At 40.3% G+C, this 17,950-nt stretch overlaps 1 protein-coding gene across 1 annotated transcript in view; it reads left to right on the top strand.

Annotated features, from left to right (window-relative positions):
* LOC131834384 (DLA class I histocompatibility antigen, A9/A9 alpha chain-like) overlaps window positions 1-17,950 on the top strand; it is a 189,103-nt gene that overhangs the window by 38,230 nt on the left and 132,923 nt on the right. The window lies entirely within an intron of this gene.

The following is a 17,950-nucleotide window of genomic DNA, read 5'->3' as shown; positions in this document are numbered from 1 at the left end:
TTAAATTCCACACATGAATGAGGTCATATGAGAATTGTCTTTTCTGATTGAATTATTTCACTTCGCATAATACTATCTAATTACATATATATGTATACTATAATATATATAATATGTATACTATATATATTATATATTATATATATGTGTGTGTACCACATATTCTTTATTCATTCATCTGCTGATAGACATCTGGGCTCTTTCCATTGTCTGGCTATTGTGGACATTGCTGCTATAAACATTGGGGTACACATGCCCCTTCGGATCACTGTATTTGTATCTTTAGAGTAGATACCTAGTAGTGCAATTGCTGAATTGTAGGGCGGGTCTATTTTCAACTTTTTCCAGAATTACTGCACCAGTTTGCCTTCCCCGCAACAGTGTAGGAGGGTTCCACTTTCTCTGCATCCTTGCTAACTTCGCTCATTTCCAGACTTCTTCATTTTAGCTATTCTGACTGGTGTGGTATCTCGTTGTGGGTTTTTTTTTTCTTTTTTAATTTCTTTTCAGTGTACTAGAATTCATTGTTTATGCTCCACACCCATTGTAGTTTTGATTTGTATTTCCCTGATGCCAAGTGATGTTGAGCTTTTTTTCTTTTTAGTTTTATTTTATTTGTTCAGTGTTCCAAGATTTGTTTTTTAGGCATCACCACCCAGTGTTCCATGCCATACATGCCCTCCTTAATACCCATCACCAGGCTTTTCCACCCCTACTCCATCCCCTCCAAAACTCTGTATCTCAGAGTCCACAGGCTCTCATGGTTCATCTCCCCCTCCAATTTCCCCCAACTCCGTTCTCTTCTCCTTCTCTCAATGTAGTCCATGTTTTTCCTAATGCTCCACAAGTAAGTTAAACCATATAATTGACTCTGCTTCACTTATTTCAATCAGCATAATATCCTCCAGTCTCGTCCATGTTGATACAAAAGTTGGGTATTCATACTTTCTGATGGAGGCATAATACTCCATTGTATATATGGACCACATCTTCTGTATCCATTTGTTTGTTGAAGGGCATCTTGGCTCTTTCCACAGTTTGACGACTGTGGCCATTTCTGCTATGAACATTGGGGTATGGATGGCCCTTCTTTTCACTACGTCTGTATCTTTAGAGTAAATACCCAGTAGTGCAATTGCAGGGTCATAGGGTAACTCTATTTTTAATTTCTTAAGGAACCTCCACACTGTTTTCCAAAGTGGCTGCACCAACTTGCATTCCCAACAGCACTGTAAGAGTGTTCTCCTTTTTCCATATCCTCTCCAAAACTTCCTTTTTTCCTGTCTTGTTGATTATGGCCATTCTAACTGGTGTAAGGTGGTTTTGATTTCAATCTCCCTGATGGATAAGGATGATGAACATTTTTTCATGTGTCTATTTGCAATTTGTATGTCTTCCTAAAAGAAATATCTGTTCATGTCTTCTGCCCATTTTTGGACATGATTATCTGTTTTTTGAGTGTTGAGTTTGAGTAGTTCTTTATAGATCTTGGATATTAGCTCTTTGTCTGTGGTGTCATTTGTGAATATCTTCTCCCATTCCGTGGGTTGCCTCTTAGTTTTATTGACTGTTCTTTTGCCTTTGGAGATGTGTCTTGAAAGAACTCCTCAAACTCAACACCCAAAAAGCAGATAATCATGTTAAAAAGTGGACGGAAGACACGAACAGACACTCGCTGTCTCTCTCTCTCTCTGTCAAATAAATAAATAAATAATCTTAAAAAGAAAGATATGGTTCATATATACCATGGAATATTACACCTCTGTCAGAAAGGATGAATACCTACCTTTTGTATCAACATGGATGGGACTGGAGGAGATTATGTTGAGTGAAATAAGTCAAGCAGAGAAAGTCAGTTATCATATGGTTTCACTTACTTGTGGAGCATAACGAATAACATAGAGGATATTAGGAGAAGGAAAGGAATAGTGATTGGGGGAAAGCAGAGGGGGAGATGAACCATGAGAGACTGTGGACTCCGAAAAATAAATTGTGTCTTTTGGAAGGAAGAGGGTGGAGGGATGGGTGAGCCTGGTGGTGGGTATAAAGAGGACATTTATTGCATGGAGCACTGGGTGTGATGCATAAACAATGAATCTTGGAACACTGAAAAAAAGAAAAGAAAAGATCTCAAAACATATGTGGTGTATATAAATAATGGACTATTACTCAGGCTTCAGAAAGGATGAATACCGATCATTTGCATCAACATGGATGGAACTGGAGGAGATTATGCTAAGTGAAATAAATCAACAGAGAAAGACAGTTATCATATGGTTTCACTCATATGTGGAACATAAAGAATAGCATGGAGGACATTAAGAGAAGGAAGGGAAAAATGAAGGGGGGGGGCAGGAATCAGAGTGGAAGATTAACCATGAGAGACTATGGACTCCAGAAATCAAACTGAGGTTTTTAGAGGGGTGGGACTGGGGGGGATATGTTAGCCCAGTGATAGGTATTAAGGAGGGCATGGATTGCATGGATCCCTGGGTGTTAATCATGGAACACTATCTCAAAAACTAATCATGTACTGTATGGTGACTAACGTAACATAATAAAAATTATTTTGAAAGTCATTTTAAAAAAAGAGAAAACAATTTCCTCTTGGGAGGCGAGCCCTTGCTCTTACCTCAAAATTCTCCTTGAGCATTCCTACTACCACCTTATTGGCTTCAAGTACTGACCAGCATTAGTAACCAAAAGCACAGAAAGAAAAAGAAAAAAAAACTGAAAATTTGCCAATGCTTTATTAAAGACTATAATAACAAGAAAGTAAACACAGTATCACATGAGGTGCCTGGATGGGTCAGATTGTTGAGTGTCCAACGGCTGATTTTGTCCCAAGTTGTGATCTGATGGGTTCTGAGATGGAGCCCCTCTTTGGGCTCTGCACTCAGCAAGGAGTCTGTTTGGAGATTCTCTCCCTCTGCCCCTCCCCCTGCTCTCCCTCTCAAATAAATAAATCTTTTTTTAAAACACAGAATATCCATAAAACTAACTAAATAACAGCTCATCAGGACGCTGAGGCACTGTGCCATCCCCATGTACTTCTGGACAGACGAGGGAACTTCTGTTCCCATGTTTACTTCCTTCAGCTCTCTCTCATACCTGGTTTTTCTTTTTCCTTCAAACTTCTGAGATGCAATCATTTCACCATGAGAGAATTGCCTCACTATTGTTTTGTGACACAAAACAACTTACAAATGTAACAACTTGTAAATGTGTCTAAGATGGCTACAAATCAATGATTTTTAATTAAAATACAATTTGAAGAGTTATTGTAATATGCTTTATAGCAGTATTTGCCATTATTGCTATGCTGTGATCATGGCAAAGGCATTATTTAGCCACCTCAAAAAGGAAGTTGTAATCTCAGAAACAAAATAATAATTAGTTATTCTGTGTTTGACAAGGAATTACCATTGAATAATCACATACATCACCAACTGGGTGTAAGTAAGGGGTAATGTTGGTAATAAGTGTTGCCTGCCCCATTTTCTTTCTCTATTGCCTGTCCGAGCCTTTCAGGCAAGGCTTTATTCCCTTAATGTTTATTAATGCAATTCCAGCGCTTGGCCTTGAAACTGTAGGTTCTTTGAATTCCCACTAAGAAAACTTTTCAAATGATAATGAGAAGAAAATATTGTCTCTTCCTCTACAGTTGCAGAAAAGCAGATTAAGTTTTGTGACACAAAACAACTTTTACAAATGTAATTTCTGACAAATCCATCTCCTAAAACACCTGGCCTTCAAAGATCATTGCTATGCTCTATAAAAGTAGCCTCTGACATCCAAAAACTCTATAACTGTACTTCATTGTCTAAGAATTGCTTTCTAGAGATTAATATTTAAACAAACTCTTCCCTGTTTGTTCAGGAATTTCCCAGTTTTAGCACTGAAAGTCCCACATCCCAGGAAAACTCAGTCTCAGGCAAACCCAGATGGTTGGCCAATGTAATCAACATCTTTGTGTTCTAGAAGGTACAAATGCAAACCAATGTTCTTTGTAGAGTCAGAAGAATATAATTAGCATGTAATTCTTCCTCAAGCAGGAAGATGTGAAACCTGTGGTTGCAATATTTCTTGCTTAAATGAAGAGGCTAAGAACATGCATTTCACTAAATGCAAGCAACTGTAAACAATAAACTTGTGTGATAGTTCTAAAAAAGTCAACATGCTCCAAGTCCCCAACAGGCATTTATGCTTGTGCTCAAATACTCATGACAAATGCTCATAACAAAGGAAACATATTAATAAGTCTACAATGTACTAAAATAGATTTAGGATTAATTTTAAACTGCTAATTAGTAATAACTTGGGTATTTATTTAGAATTTAGAGGAACTTTGAGTAGAATGGATTAATGGATTCAATAAATTTCAAAATTTTAAAAATTATAATTTTTAAAATAGGAGTGCCTGGGTGGCTCCTTTGGTTTAATATCTGACTCTTGATTTTAGCTCAAGTCATCCTCTCAGGGTCATGAGATCAAGCTTCACAATCAGTTCTAAGCCCAGCAGGAAGTCTCCCTGCGATTTTCTCTCTCACTCTCCCGCTACTCCCTCCCACTTTGTGTTCTCTGTCTCTCTCTAAGATAAATAAATAAATCCTTAAAAAGTAAAATAAAATGTTAAAAATGCCTCACCTTGAATGAACCGGTAGTACTACATTAGAATCAGGAACATCAGTATGAACTCAAGTTTAACTTCATATAAATACAAATAGATACAAAAACAAGTATAAACATGTGTGTCTACATGGGTTTGTATGCTACATGTATTACCTAGCTCAGTCTGCAGGGAGGGCCTAGAAACAATGATACCCCAGTAGCACATCCAGTTCCTGCTCTGGGACCCACAAAGAAGCATAAAAGAGCTTTCGGTAACCAGAGCTGGAACAATTTGAGCAACAAAATAAATAGCATAGTATGGGATCATAGCATAGAATATAATATAAATATGAGATTACACTACATTTTTAGTAAAGGAATAAAAGAAATGGCTTAAAAAGGGTGTGGACATAAGGAACAAATATTCCCCCCACACACCAAAAGAAGTCCAGTAAAAGGAAGGCAGTCAGAAGATTCTGGCAGTTGATTAATGAAGGTTGGAACAAACATAGATCACACCACTCATAGAAGGAATACAAAAAAGAAGAGTGAAAATTTCCTCCATCAAATCCTGAAGATGCTCAATCCTGAAGCTATCAGATGGGTAGAGTTGAAAGACAGGCCTGACACGAGGCTTTGGTTAAAAGTTTGTATGTAAAGTACTATGTCCTCCATTGCCTTCCACACCCTAGATGTAAAATCCTGGAAACCTACATGCCCATTCTCCAGAGGGTCTCTTCTCTAGGAAAACTGAGGGATTTCAGAGAAGAAATGATCTATGAGGCCACAGATAAAATCCTCAGAGAGAGTTGAGAAGTTTTGCATCTGTAAAACAAGAATTAGACACTGGTTTTCCCTGCTGATAGGAGTTTCAGAAGTGAAAAAGAAGAAATGGAAGATGAAAATTATCAGAGAAATAATATTAGAGAATTTCCCAGAAATTGAAACACAAGTTTACTTATTTATTTTGTTTGTTTGTTTGTTAGAGAGAGAGAGAGCATTGTCACAAGCAGGGGGAGGGGCAGAGGGAGAGGGAGAAGCAGACTCCCTGCTAAGCAAGGAGCCCCATGTGGGTCTCCATCCCTGGACCCTGGGATAATGAGCTGACCTGAAGGCAGATGCTTAACCAACTGAGCTACCCAGGCATCCCAAAACACCAATTTTTATATTGAAAATCCCTACTGAATGTCCAACATACTGAAAGACAAAACAAAATAAAAAGATGTAGGGAACATTATTAGAAATTCTGTAACACTAAATCTGAATAACACAAATGAGAAAATACTGGTTATCTTCCAAAAAATAAGAATAACATCAAGTTTCTCTTGGTAACCCTGTATGCTAGAGGACAGCAGACCAAAACCTTCAAAAAATATGAAAGAAAATGATTGCCAGCAATTAATTCTCCACTCTGCAAAATTACCTGGCGAGTATGAGGTAAAATACAGATATTTTTCTGAATGCATGAATTCAAATAAATTCTCCTCAGACCTATCTTTTCTAAGAATTCTACTTGACAATATGCTCCAACAAAATAATAAGCTGATTATGAAAAAGAAAGTTATGGTAACCTGACTTGGTAGATTCAACCTGAAAAAAAAAAAATGGTGAAGGAGTGTTCCCAAATGGCAGCTAAATAACAGGTCTGGGGAAGAGTCAGGCCAGCAGTGTAGAGCAAAGGAATACAGGACCTCAAGTCAACTCCAAGCCCCAAGGAATAAAGGGGAGGAAGACAACTAGAACACAAAATATGGTAGAATATTTAGAGGAACTAAAGTTAGGTGGATGGAATTCTGGCAAAGAAAGAAAGAGCATCTAGAAAAATGTTTTTTAAAAGTATACAATAATGAGTGTATTCGTGGAAGTACTGGTTTCTGATCACTTAAATTAGCAATATATCTATATCGGGAAGAGTGGAGGAGAAAGGGGGGGTGTGTTCCAAAATCGATAAATCCCCACCAGGTAAAACAGTTAACTCGGTAAGGATTCTCTCAACTTGATTAATAAGAATATAATAGTATAAGCATATCATTGTAAGTAAGGACATAACCACTGAAAATAAAGCAAATAAAAGCATTAAAATGATTGCTCCTTAAAAGAACCCATTACGGGGGACACCTGGGTGGCTCAGTTGGTTAAGCGGCTGCCTTCGGCTCAGGTCATGATCCCAGTGTCCTGGGATCGAGTCCCACATCGGGCTCCTTGCTCGGCAGGAGCCTGCTACTCCCTCTGCCTCTGCCTGCCACTCTGTTTGCCTGTGCTCACAATCTCTCTCTCTGACAAATAAATAAATAAAATCTTAAAAAAAAAAAAAGTTCCCATTACGGCTCTTGGTACTATAGTAGGTGGAATTGATTCTCCAATTTCCCTTTCTATATTGTCATTGTTAGTGTATACGAAAGCAGCTGATTTCTGTACATTGATTTTGTATCCTGCCACATTACAGAATTGTGCTATGAGTTTTAGTAGTTTGGGGGTGGAGTCTTTTGGGTTTTCCATATAAAGGATCATGTCATGTGCGAAGAGAAAGAGTTTGACTTCTTCAGCAATTTGAATACCTTTTATTTCTTTTTGTTGTCTAGTTGCTGTTGCTAGGACTTCTAGTACTATGTTGAACAACATAAGATACTTGGGAATAAACCTAACCAAAGAGGTAAAGGATCTGTCCTCGAGGAACTACAGAACATTCATGAAAGAAATTAAAGAAGACACAAAAAGATGGAAAAGCATTCCATGCTCTTGGATCAGAAAAATAAACATTGTTAAAATGTCTATACTGCCTGGAGCAATCTATACTTTCATGCCATCCTGATCAAAATTCCACCAGCATCTTTCAGAGTCCTGAAACAAACAACCCAAAGTTTTTATGGAGCCAGAAGAGACCCCAAATTGCTAGGGAAATGTTGAAAAAGAAAAACAAAACTGAGGGGATCATGTTGCCTGATTTCAAGCTGTCCTACAAAGCTGTGATCACAAAGACAGCATGGTACTGGTACAAAAACAGACACGTAGACCAGTGGAGCAGAGTACAGAGCCCAGATATGGACCTGAACTCTATGGTCAACTAATCTTCAACAAAGCAGGAAAAAAATCCAGTGGGGAAAAAAGTCTCTTCAATAAATGGTGCTGGGAAAATTGGACAGCTATGTATAGAAGAAAGAAACCGAACCATTCTCCTACACCATTCTCTTACACAAAGATAAACTCAAAATGAATAAAAGACCTCAACATGAGGCAGAAATCTATCAAAACCCTAGAGGAGAACATAGGCAGTAACCTCTTTGACACTGGCCACAGCAACTACTTTCAAGACATGTCTCCAAAGGCAAAGGAAACAAAAGCAAAAATGGACTTTTGGGACTTCATCTAGATCAAAACCTTCTGCACAGCAAAGGAAACAGTCAACAAAATAAAGAGGCAATCCAGAATGGGAGAAGATATTCTCAAGTGACACTACAGACAAAGGGCTGATATCCAAGATATATAAAGAAGCCCTCAAACTCAACACCCCCAAACCAGATAATCTTGTCAAAAAATGGACAGAATACATTAAAAAACAAATCTCCAGAGAAGACACACAAATGGCTAACAGATACATGAAAAAATGTTCATTATCATTAGCCATCAGGGAGATTCAAATCAAAACTACAGTGAGAGATTACCTTACACCAGTTAGAATGGCCCAAATTAACAAGACAGGAAACAAGAAATGTTGGAGAGGATGTGGAGAAAGGGGAACCCTCTTATGGTGTTTTTGGGAAAGCAAGTTGGTGCAGCCACTTTGGAAAACAATGTGGAGATTCCTTAGGAAATTAAAAGTAGAGCTACCTTATCACCCTGCCATTGCACTATGGGGTATTTACCCCAAAGATACAGATGTCATGAAAAGAAGAGTCATCCATACACCAATGTTCATTAGCAGCAAGGGCCACAGTTGCCAGACTATGGAAAGAGCCAAGATGCCCTTCATCAGCAGAATGGATAAAGAAGATATGGTCTATATATACTATGGAGTATTATGCCTCTATCAGCAAGGATGAATACACGGAGGGAGGAGTGAAGATGGCAGAGAAGTAGCAGGCTGTGAGGAGGAGTCAAGATGGCGGAGAAGTAGCAGGCCGAGACTACTTCAGCTAGCCGGAGATGAGCTAGATAGCTTATCTAAAGATTGCGAACACCTGAAAATCCATCGGCAGATCGAAGAGAAGAAGAACAGCAATTCTGGAAACAAAAACAACCACTTTCTGAAAGGTAGGACCGGCGGAGAAGTGAATCCAAAGCGACGGGAAGATAGACCCCGGGGGGAGGGGCTGGCTCCCGGCAAGCGGCGAAGCAACCGCGCACAAAATCAAGACTTTTAAAAGTCTGTTCCGCTGAGGGACATCGCTCCAGAGGCTACCCGGGGCAAAACCCACACGGGGTCAGCGTGGCCTCAGGTCCCGCAGGGTCACAGAAGGATCGGGGGTGTCTGAGTGTCGCAGAGCTTGCGGGTATTGGAACGGGAAAGCCGGCTACAGAGACAGAGCCGACAGTAAGCTCGCAGCTCGGGGTGACCTTGAACCGGTCGCAGGCTCGGTGAGCTCGGAGCGCGGCCGGAGGTCAGGCAGACGGGAGTAACTGGGCGCAGTTCTCTGAGCGGGCACTGAGGAGTGTGGCCCTGGGCTCTCGGCTCCTCCGGGCCAGAGACCAGGAGGCTGCCATTTGTGTTCCCGTCCTCCAGAACTCTACGGAAGTGCTCAGGGAACAAAAGCTCCTGAAAGCAAACCCAAGCGGATTACTCACCCCGGCCCCGGGTAAGGGCAGTGCAATTCCGCCTGGGGCAAAGACACTTGAGAATCACTACAACAGGCCCCTCCCCCAGAAGATCAACAAGAAATCCAGCCGAGACCAAGTTCACCTACCAAAGATTGCGGTTTCAATACCAAGGAGAGCAGCAGAATTCTAGAGGAGGAGAAAGCAAAGCACAGAACTCATGGCTTTTTCCCTGTGATTTTTTTTTTAGTCTTGCGGTTAATTTAATTTTTTTCTTTTTCAGTTTTTGTTTTTTTTTTCTCGCCTTCGGGTAAAATTTTTTTTTTAACTGTTACCTTTTTCTTATTTAACGATTTTTTACTAGTTTATCTAATACATATATTTTTACTTTTTTATATTTTTCTTAGGTGTTTTCTTTTTTTTTTAAATTCTTTTCTTTTTTTTTTTCTTTCTTTTTTCTTTTTCCTTTTTCTTTTTTTTCTTTCTTCTTTTTGAACCTCTTTTTATCCCCTTTCTCCCCCCCACGATTTTGGATCTCTTCTAATTTGGTTAAAGCATATTTTCCTGGGGTTGTTGCCACCCTTTTAGTATTTTACTTGCCCCTTCATATACTCTTCTCTGGACAAAATGACAAGGCGGAAAAATTCAACACAAAAAAAAGAACAAGAGGCAGTACCGAAGGCTAGGGACCTAATCAATACAGACATTGGTAATATCTCAGATCTAGAGTTCAGAATGACAATTCTCAAGGTTCTAGCCGGGCTCGAAAAAGGCATGGAAGATAATACAGAAACCCTCTCGAGAGATATAAAAGCCCTTTCTGGAGAAATAAAAGAACTAAAATCTAACCAAGTTGAAATAAAAAAAGGTATTAATGAGGTGCAATCAAAAATGGAGGCTCTCACAGCTAGGATAAATGAGGCAGAAGAAAGAATTAGTGATATAGAAGACCAAATGACAGAGAATAAAGAAGCTGAGCAAAAAAGGGACAAACAGCTACTGGACCACGAGGGGAGAATTCGAGAGATAAGTGACACCATAAGATGAAACAACATTAGAATAATTGGGATTCCAGAAGAAGAAGAAAGAGAGAGGGGAGCAGAAGGTATACTAGAGAGAATTATTGGGGAGAATATCCCCAATATGGCAAAGGGAACGAGCATCAAAATTCAGGAGGTTCAGAGAACGCCCCTCAAAATCAATAGGAATAGGCCCACACCCTGTCACCTAATAGTAAAATTTACAAGTCTCAGTGACAAAGAGAAAATCCTGAAAGCAGCCCAGGAAAAGAAGTCTATAACATACAATGGTAAAAATATTAGATTGGCAGCTGACTTATCCACAGAGACCTGGCAGGCCAGAAAGAGCTGGCATGATATTTTCAGAGCACTAAATGAGAAAAACATGCAGCCCAGAATACTATATCCAGCTAGGCTATCATTGAAAATAGAAGGAGAGATTAAAAGCTTTCAGGACAAACAACAACTGAAAGAATTTGCAAACACCAAACCAGCTCTACAGGAAATATTGAAAGGGGTCCTCCAAGCAAAGAGAGAGCCTACAAGTGGTAGATCAGAGAGGAACAGAGACCATATACAGTAACAGGGGCACTAAATTCATATCTCTCAATAGTTACCCTGAATGTGAATGGGCTAAATGCCCCTGTCAAAAGACACAGGGTATCAGAATGGATAAAAAAACAAAACCCATCTATATATTGCCTCCAAGAAACTCATTGTAAGCCCGAAGACACCTCCAGATTTAAAGTGAGGGGGTGGAAAAGAATTTACCATGCTAATGGACATCAGAAGAAAGCAGGAGTGGCAATCCTTATATCAGATCAATTAGATTTTAAGCCAAAGACTATAATAAGAGATGAGGAAGGACACTATATCATACTCAAAGGGTCTGTCCAACAAGAAGATTTAAGAATTTTAAATATCTATGCCCCCAATGTGGGAGCAGCCAACTATACAAACCAATTAATAACAAAATCAAAGAAGCACATCAACAATAATACAATAATAGTAGGGGACTTTAACACTCCCCTCACTGAAATGGACAGATCATCCAAGCAAAAGATCAGCAAGAAAATAAAGGCCTTAAACGACACACTGGACCAGATGGACATCACAGATATATACAGAACATTTCATCCCAAAGCAACAGAATACACATTCTTCTCTAGTGCACATGGAACATTCTCCAGAATAGATCATATCCTTGGTCCTAAATCAGGACTCAACCGGTATCAAAAGATCGGGATCATTCCCTGCATATTTTCAGACCACAATGCTCTGATGCTAGAACTCAACCACAAAAGGAAGTTTGGAAAGAACCCAAATACATGGAGACTAAACAGCATCCTTCTAAAGAATGAATGGGTCAACAAGGAAATTAAAGAATTGAAAAAAATCATGGAAAAAAGGATAATGAAAATACAACAGTTCAAAATCTGTGGCACACAACAAAGGCAGTCCAGAGAGGAAAATATATAGCGGTACAAGCCTTTCTCAAGAAACAAGAAAGGTCTCAGGTACACAACCTAACCCTACACCTAAAGGAGCTGGAGAAAGAACAAGAAAGAAACCCTAAGCCCAGCAGGAGAAGAGAAATCATAAAGATCAGAGCAGAAATCAATGAAATAGAAACCAAAAAAAAAAAAAAAAATAGAGAAAATCAACAAAACTAGGAGCTGGTTCTTTGAAAGAATTAATAAAATTGATAAGCCCCTGGCCAGACTGATCAAAAAGAAAAGAGAAAGGACCCAAATAAATAAAATCATGAATGATAGAGGAGAGATCACAACTAACACCAAAAAAATACAAACTATTATAAGAACACACTATGAGCAACTCTATGCCAACAAATTTGACAATCTGGAAGAAATGGATGCATTCCTAGAAACATATAAACTACCACAACTGAACCAGGAAGAAACAGAAAGCCTGAACAGACCCAGAACCAGTAAGGAGATTGAAACAGTCATTAAAAATCTCCAAACAAACAAAAGCCCAGGGCCAGACGGCTTCCCGGGGGAATTCTACCAAACATTTAAAGAAGAACTAATTCCTATTCTCCTGAAACTGTTCCAAAAAATAGAAATGGAAGGAAAACTTCCAAACTCATTTTATGAGGCCAGCATCACCTTGATCCCAAATCCAGACAAGGATCCCATCAAAAAAGAGAGCTATATACCAATATCCTTGATGAACACAGATGTGAAAATTCTCACCAAAATACTAGCCAATAGGATTCAACACTACATTAAAAGGATTATGCACCACGACCAAGTGGGATTTATTCCAGGGCTGCAAGGTTGGTTCAACATCCGCAAATCAGTCAATGTGATACAACACATCAATAAAAGTAAGAACAAGAACCATATGATACTCTCGATAGATGCCAAAAAAGCATTTGACAAAGTACAGCATCCCTTCCTGATCAAAACTCTTCAAAGTGTAGGGATAGAGGGCACATACCTCAATATCATCAAAGCCATCTATGAAAAACCCACCGCAAATATGATTCTCAATGGAGAAAAACTGAAAGCTTTTCCGCTAAGGTCAGGAACACGGCAGGGATGTCCATTATCACCACTGCTATTCAACATAGTACTAGAGGTCCTAGCCTCAGCAGTCAGACAACAAAAGGAAATTAAAGGCATCCAAATTGGCAAAGAAGAAGTCAAACTATCACTCTTCACAGATGATATGATACTATACGTGGAAAACCCAAAAGACTCCACTCCAAAACTGCTAGAACTTGTACAGGAATTCAGTAAAGTGTCAGGATATAAAAATCAATGCACAGAAATTAGTTGCATTTTTCTATACCAACAACAAGACAGAAGAAAGAGAAATTAAGGACTCAATCCCATTTACAATTGCATCCAAAACCATAAGATACCTAGGAATAAACCTAACCAAAGAGACACAGAATCTATACTCAGAAAACTATAAAGTACTCATGAAAAAAATTGAGGAAGACACAAAGAAATGGAAAAATGTTCCATGATCCTGGATTGGATGAATAAACATTGTGAAAATGTCTATGCTACCTAAAGCAATCTACACATTTAATGCAATTCCTATCAAAGTACCATCCATCTTTTTCAAAGAAATGGAACAAATAATCCTAAAATTTATATGGAACCAGAAAAGTCCTCGAATACCCAAAGGGATATTGAAAAAGAAAGCCAAAGTTGGTGGCATCACAATTCCGGACTTCAAGCTCTATTACAAAGCTGTCATCATCAAGACAGCATGGTACTGGCACAAAAACAGACCCATAGATCAATGGAACAGAATACAGAGCCCAGAAATAGACCCTCAACTCTATGGTCAACTAATGTTCGACAAAGCAGGAAAGAATGTCCAATGGAAAAGAGACAGCCTCTTCAATAAATGGTGTTGGGAAAATTGGACAGCCACATGCAGAAAAATGAAATTGGACCATTTCCTTACACCACACACCAAAATAGACTCAAAATGGATGAAGGACCTCAATGTGCGAAAGGAATCCATCAAAATCCTTGAGGAGAACATAGGCAGCAACCTCTTCAACCTCAGCCTCAGCAACATCTTCCTAGGAACATCGCCAAAGGCAAGGGAAGCAAGGGCAAAAATGAACTATTGGGATTTTATCAAGGTCAAAAGCTTTTGCACAGCAAAGGAAACAGTTAACAAAACCAAAAGACAACTGACAGAATTGGAGAAGATATTTGCAAACGACATATCAGATAAAGGACTAGTGTCCAGAATCTATAAAGAACTTAGCAAACACCCAAAGAACAAATAATACAATCAAGAAATGGGCAGAGGACATGAACAGACATTTCTGCAAAGAAGACATCCAGATGGCCAACAGACACATGAAAAAGTGCTCCACATCACTTGGCATCATGGAAATATAAATCATAACCACAATGAGATATCACCTCACACCAGTCAGAATGACTAAAATCAACAAGTCAGGAAATGACAGATGCTGGCGAGGATGCGGAGAAAGGGGAACCCTCCTACACTGTTGGTGGGAATGCAAGCTGGTGCAACTACTCTGGAAAACAATATGGAGGTTCCTAAAAATGTTGAAAATAGAACTTCCCTATGACCCAGCAATTGCACTACTGGGTATTTACCCTAAAGATATAAACGTAGTGATCCAAAGGGGCACGTGCACCCGAATGTTTATAGCAACAATGTCCACAATAGCCAAAGTATGGAAAGAACCTAGATGTCCATCAACAGATGAATGGATCAAGAAGATGTGGTATATATACACAATGGAATACTATGCAGCCATCAAAAGAAATGAAATCTTGCCATTTGCGACAACATGGATGGAACTAGAGAGTATCATGCTTAGCAAAATAAGTCAAGCGGAGAAAGACAACTATCATATGATCTCCCTGATATGAGGAAGTGTTTATGCAACATGGGGGCTTAAGTGGGTAGGAGAAGAATCAAGGAAACAAGATGGGATTGGGAGGGAGACAAACCATAAGTGACTCTTAATCTCACAAAACAAACTGAGGGTTGCTGGGGGGAGCGGGGTTGGGAGAAGGGGGGTGGGGTTATGGACATTGGAGAGGGTATGTGCTTTGGTGAGTGCTGTGAAGTGTGTAAACCTGGCGATTCACAGACCTGTACCCCTGGGGATAAAAATATATGTTTATAAAAAAATTAAAAATTAAAATAATTTAAAAAAAAAGAAAGGATGAATACACAACTTTTGTATCAATATGGACAGAACTAGAAGAAATTTTGTTGAGTGAAATAAGTCAAGCAGATTCAGTTATCATATGGTTTCACTTACTTGTGGAGCATAAGGAATAATATGGAGGACATGGGGAGATGGAGAGAAGTGATTTAGAGGGAAATTGGAGGGGGAGGGGAACCATGAGAGACTGTGGATTTTGAGAAACAAACTGAGGGTTTTGGAGGGGAGGGGCGTGGAGGGTTGGCTGAGCCTCGTGGTGGGTATTAAGAAGGGCACGTTATTGCACAGAGCACTGGCTGTGATGCATAAACAATGAATCTTGGAAGCCTGAAAAATAAAATAACGTTTAAATTTAAAAAATAAAAAGGACTTATGATCAATGTATGACTCACATTCCTTCTTGTTTACCTACAAGCACTTGACTAATGTGTAACTTTCTTCTTCTCCTTTGGTGGCTGATATCTTGTATCTAATAGATACAGGACTGAGGAGTTGTTCCAGGCCACAGTCCTCTCAGCTGTCATCCCTTGCTCTCTCTCTCTTACAACTGACTTCTTTGTACCTCATTCTTCTCCCGTGCACCATTAGGAACCGGCACATATGTTTTAACATCATTCATTGGTGTCTTTTCATTTCCATTTGAAGAACTCCATTTAGAATTATTTTAGAAGGCAGGTCTAGTGGAGACCAACTCCCTCAAATTTTGTTTGGGAGCGTCTTTATCTCTCCTTCATTTCTTAAGGACAGCTTTGCTGGGTAAATATTCTTGGTTAGCAGGTGTTTCTCTGAGTACTTCAAATATATCAACCCCATTCTTATGGCCTCTCAGGTATCTGTGTTAGTCTCTTCAGTTTTGCTGAGCCTGATTAAAATAATCATTCTGAATTCCTTTTCAGGAAACACAGATCTCCATTTCCTTGTGGTCAGTGCCAGAAAATGACTGTGTTCCTTTGAGAGTGTCATATCTGCTTGGTGTTTACTGTTTCCTGGCTTCGTGTTGATGTCTATGCATTGCAGGGTTAGTCACCTCTCCCAGCCTTTTCAGACTGCCCTCTGAATGGAATGTGAGGAAAGACTTTCATGTGAAGGTGGTACAAGAACATTGTCTGGGTGGGTGCAGCATCTCCAGTTCTGAGAAAGAAGCAATAGTTTTGTCTCTGTGCACCTCCATCAGCTGAGGCCAAGATCTGCAAAGACCCTGGGGTCTCCTTTGTTGCCAAGTTGTCACCTGTCTATGATGGCAGTGGAGGCTGAGGCTGTTGGGAGTCCTCAGGAGCAAAGGCTGCTAGAGTCCTCTTCTTGATTGTGGGGAGAATTTGTAGTCAAGTGGATTCCTTTTAGTAGCAGGTCTGGTGTGCTGGACCTCACATTGTCAGTGGAGCTGGGATCTCAGTCTTAGAGGTGCACAGACCTAACTGAGCACTTGGGGTGTGGACACAGGAGCATTTTCTGTGGCAATGGCACCAGTGCCTGAGGTCTGGGCCTGTGCAGATCACTCATAGAACCGGATTCTCTATGGCTTAAGTAGTGACTCAAGCTGTGGCAGGGGCGCAGGAATGACAGGGGACAGCAGTGGCTGGGACCCAGGGGCATGGCACAGAAGCAGCATGCCTCATGGATGGTGGAGCAAAGCCCCAGCTTAGGTCCCTTAGGTGGGACACAGGGCATTGGCAGTCTGGCCCTGTTGATGATGGGACAAAGCTGTGACTTAAGACCCAGTGGGCAGGACACAGAGCAGTAGGAACAAGGCCCCAGGATGACAGGCCAAGGCCCCAGTTGAGTACACATGAGGTGTGCACAGAGCAACAGGACTGCTTGTATGAAACTGGGTCAAAGCCCGTATCAGGAAGAGAGGTGTAGAACCACAGTTGCATGGCCCTAGTGTTGTTTGCTCAAACCTCCAAATGTGGAACAAGGGGTGGAGTCCAGTGCAGCTGCATCTCCAGCCATTGTAGATGGTGAGGTTCTGTGGGATCCTAATCCTGGAGAGTGGAGCACAGTAGGGACCTGGGCCCCTGGGGGCAGGTCTCACCACAGCAAGAGCTAAAGCCCTGGGAAGGGAATGAAGCAGCAGATCTCGGGGGACTCCTGCTCCCCCAGCTCCATCAGGGGGTTCAGCATTAGAGGAGACTGTGGGGGTCTTTGGTTGCACAGATGCAGATTGCACAGGTGAGCAGGATGGCTGGAGTCCTCCTGTTCTCTTTTCCCTGCAGGTGAAATCCCTCTGAGGGCATCTTCCTAGCTCTGAGCTGCTCCAGACTGAAGGATGGATGACACAGGCAAAATGCTTCCTGTGCTTTTCTGTGCAGCCATCCTCAGTTTTTGTGCCCAGATGGTTTTGCTGTTTCCTCAGGATAGTCCCGCCCTTTCCCAGAACCAATGTCATCAACTTGTGTTGTTCATTTATTGTTTTTGTTGATGTTTTTACAGAAGTAAGGGTGGTACCCTCTCCTTTTATCTATTATCTATCTATCTATCTAACTATTATCATCTATCCTTACCTTTTGATTATTTGCATTTGTTGTTTATCAGGAGAGACCAGATAGGGAGATCCTAATCACCTGACTTCATCTGGAACATCTGTAAGACTTTGTCTTAATGTCTTTCTCAGACAGTTCTACACATTGATTTTTTTTCCCTTTCTATAGTCATACTTTCCTGATTCTTTGTAGGCTTGTGAATTTTTGTGAAAACTGGACATTTCAATCTTGGTAATAGTTGGTCATAATACTTGGTAATAATTGATAATCCTGGAAGTTAGATCCCCCCTCCCCTGCAGTCTGCAGAGCTTTGTTAGGTGCTATTTTTTGCTCTTGGTTTTTGGTCATTCTGTTGTGTACAGAGTCTCTGTCCCAGGAATCCAGCT

Source organism: Mustela lutreola, chromosome 6, assembly GCF_030435805.1.
Source record: "Mustela lutreola isolate mMusLut2 chromosome 6, mMusLut2.pri, whole genome shotgun sequence".
In the NCBI taxonomy this organism is placed as follows: Eukaryota; Metazoa; Chordata; class Mammalia; order Carnivora; family Mustelidae; genus Mustela; species Mustela lutreola.
This window is presented reverse-complemented; position numbering and strand designations above follow the sequence as displayed.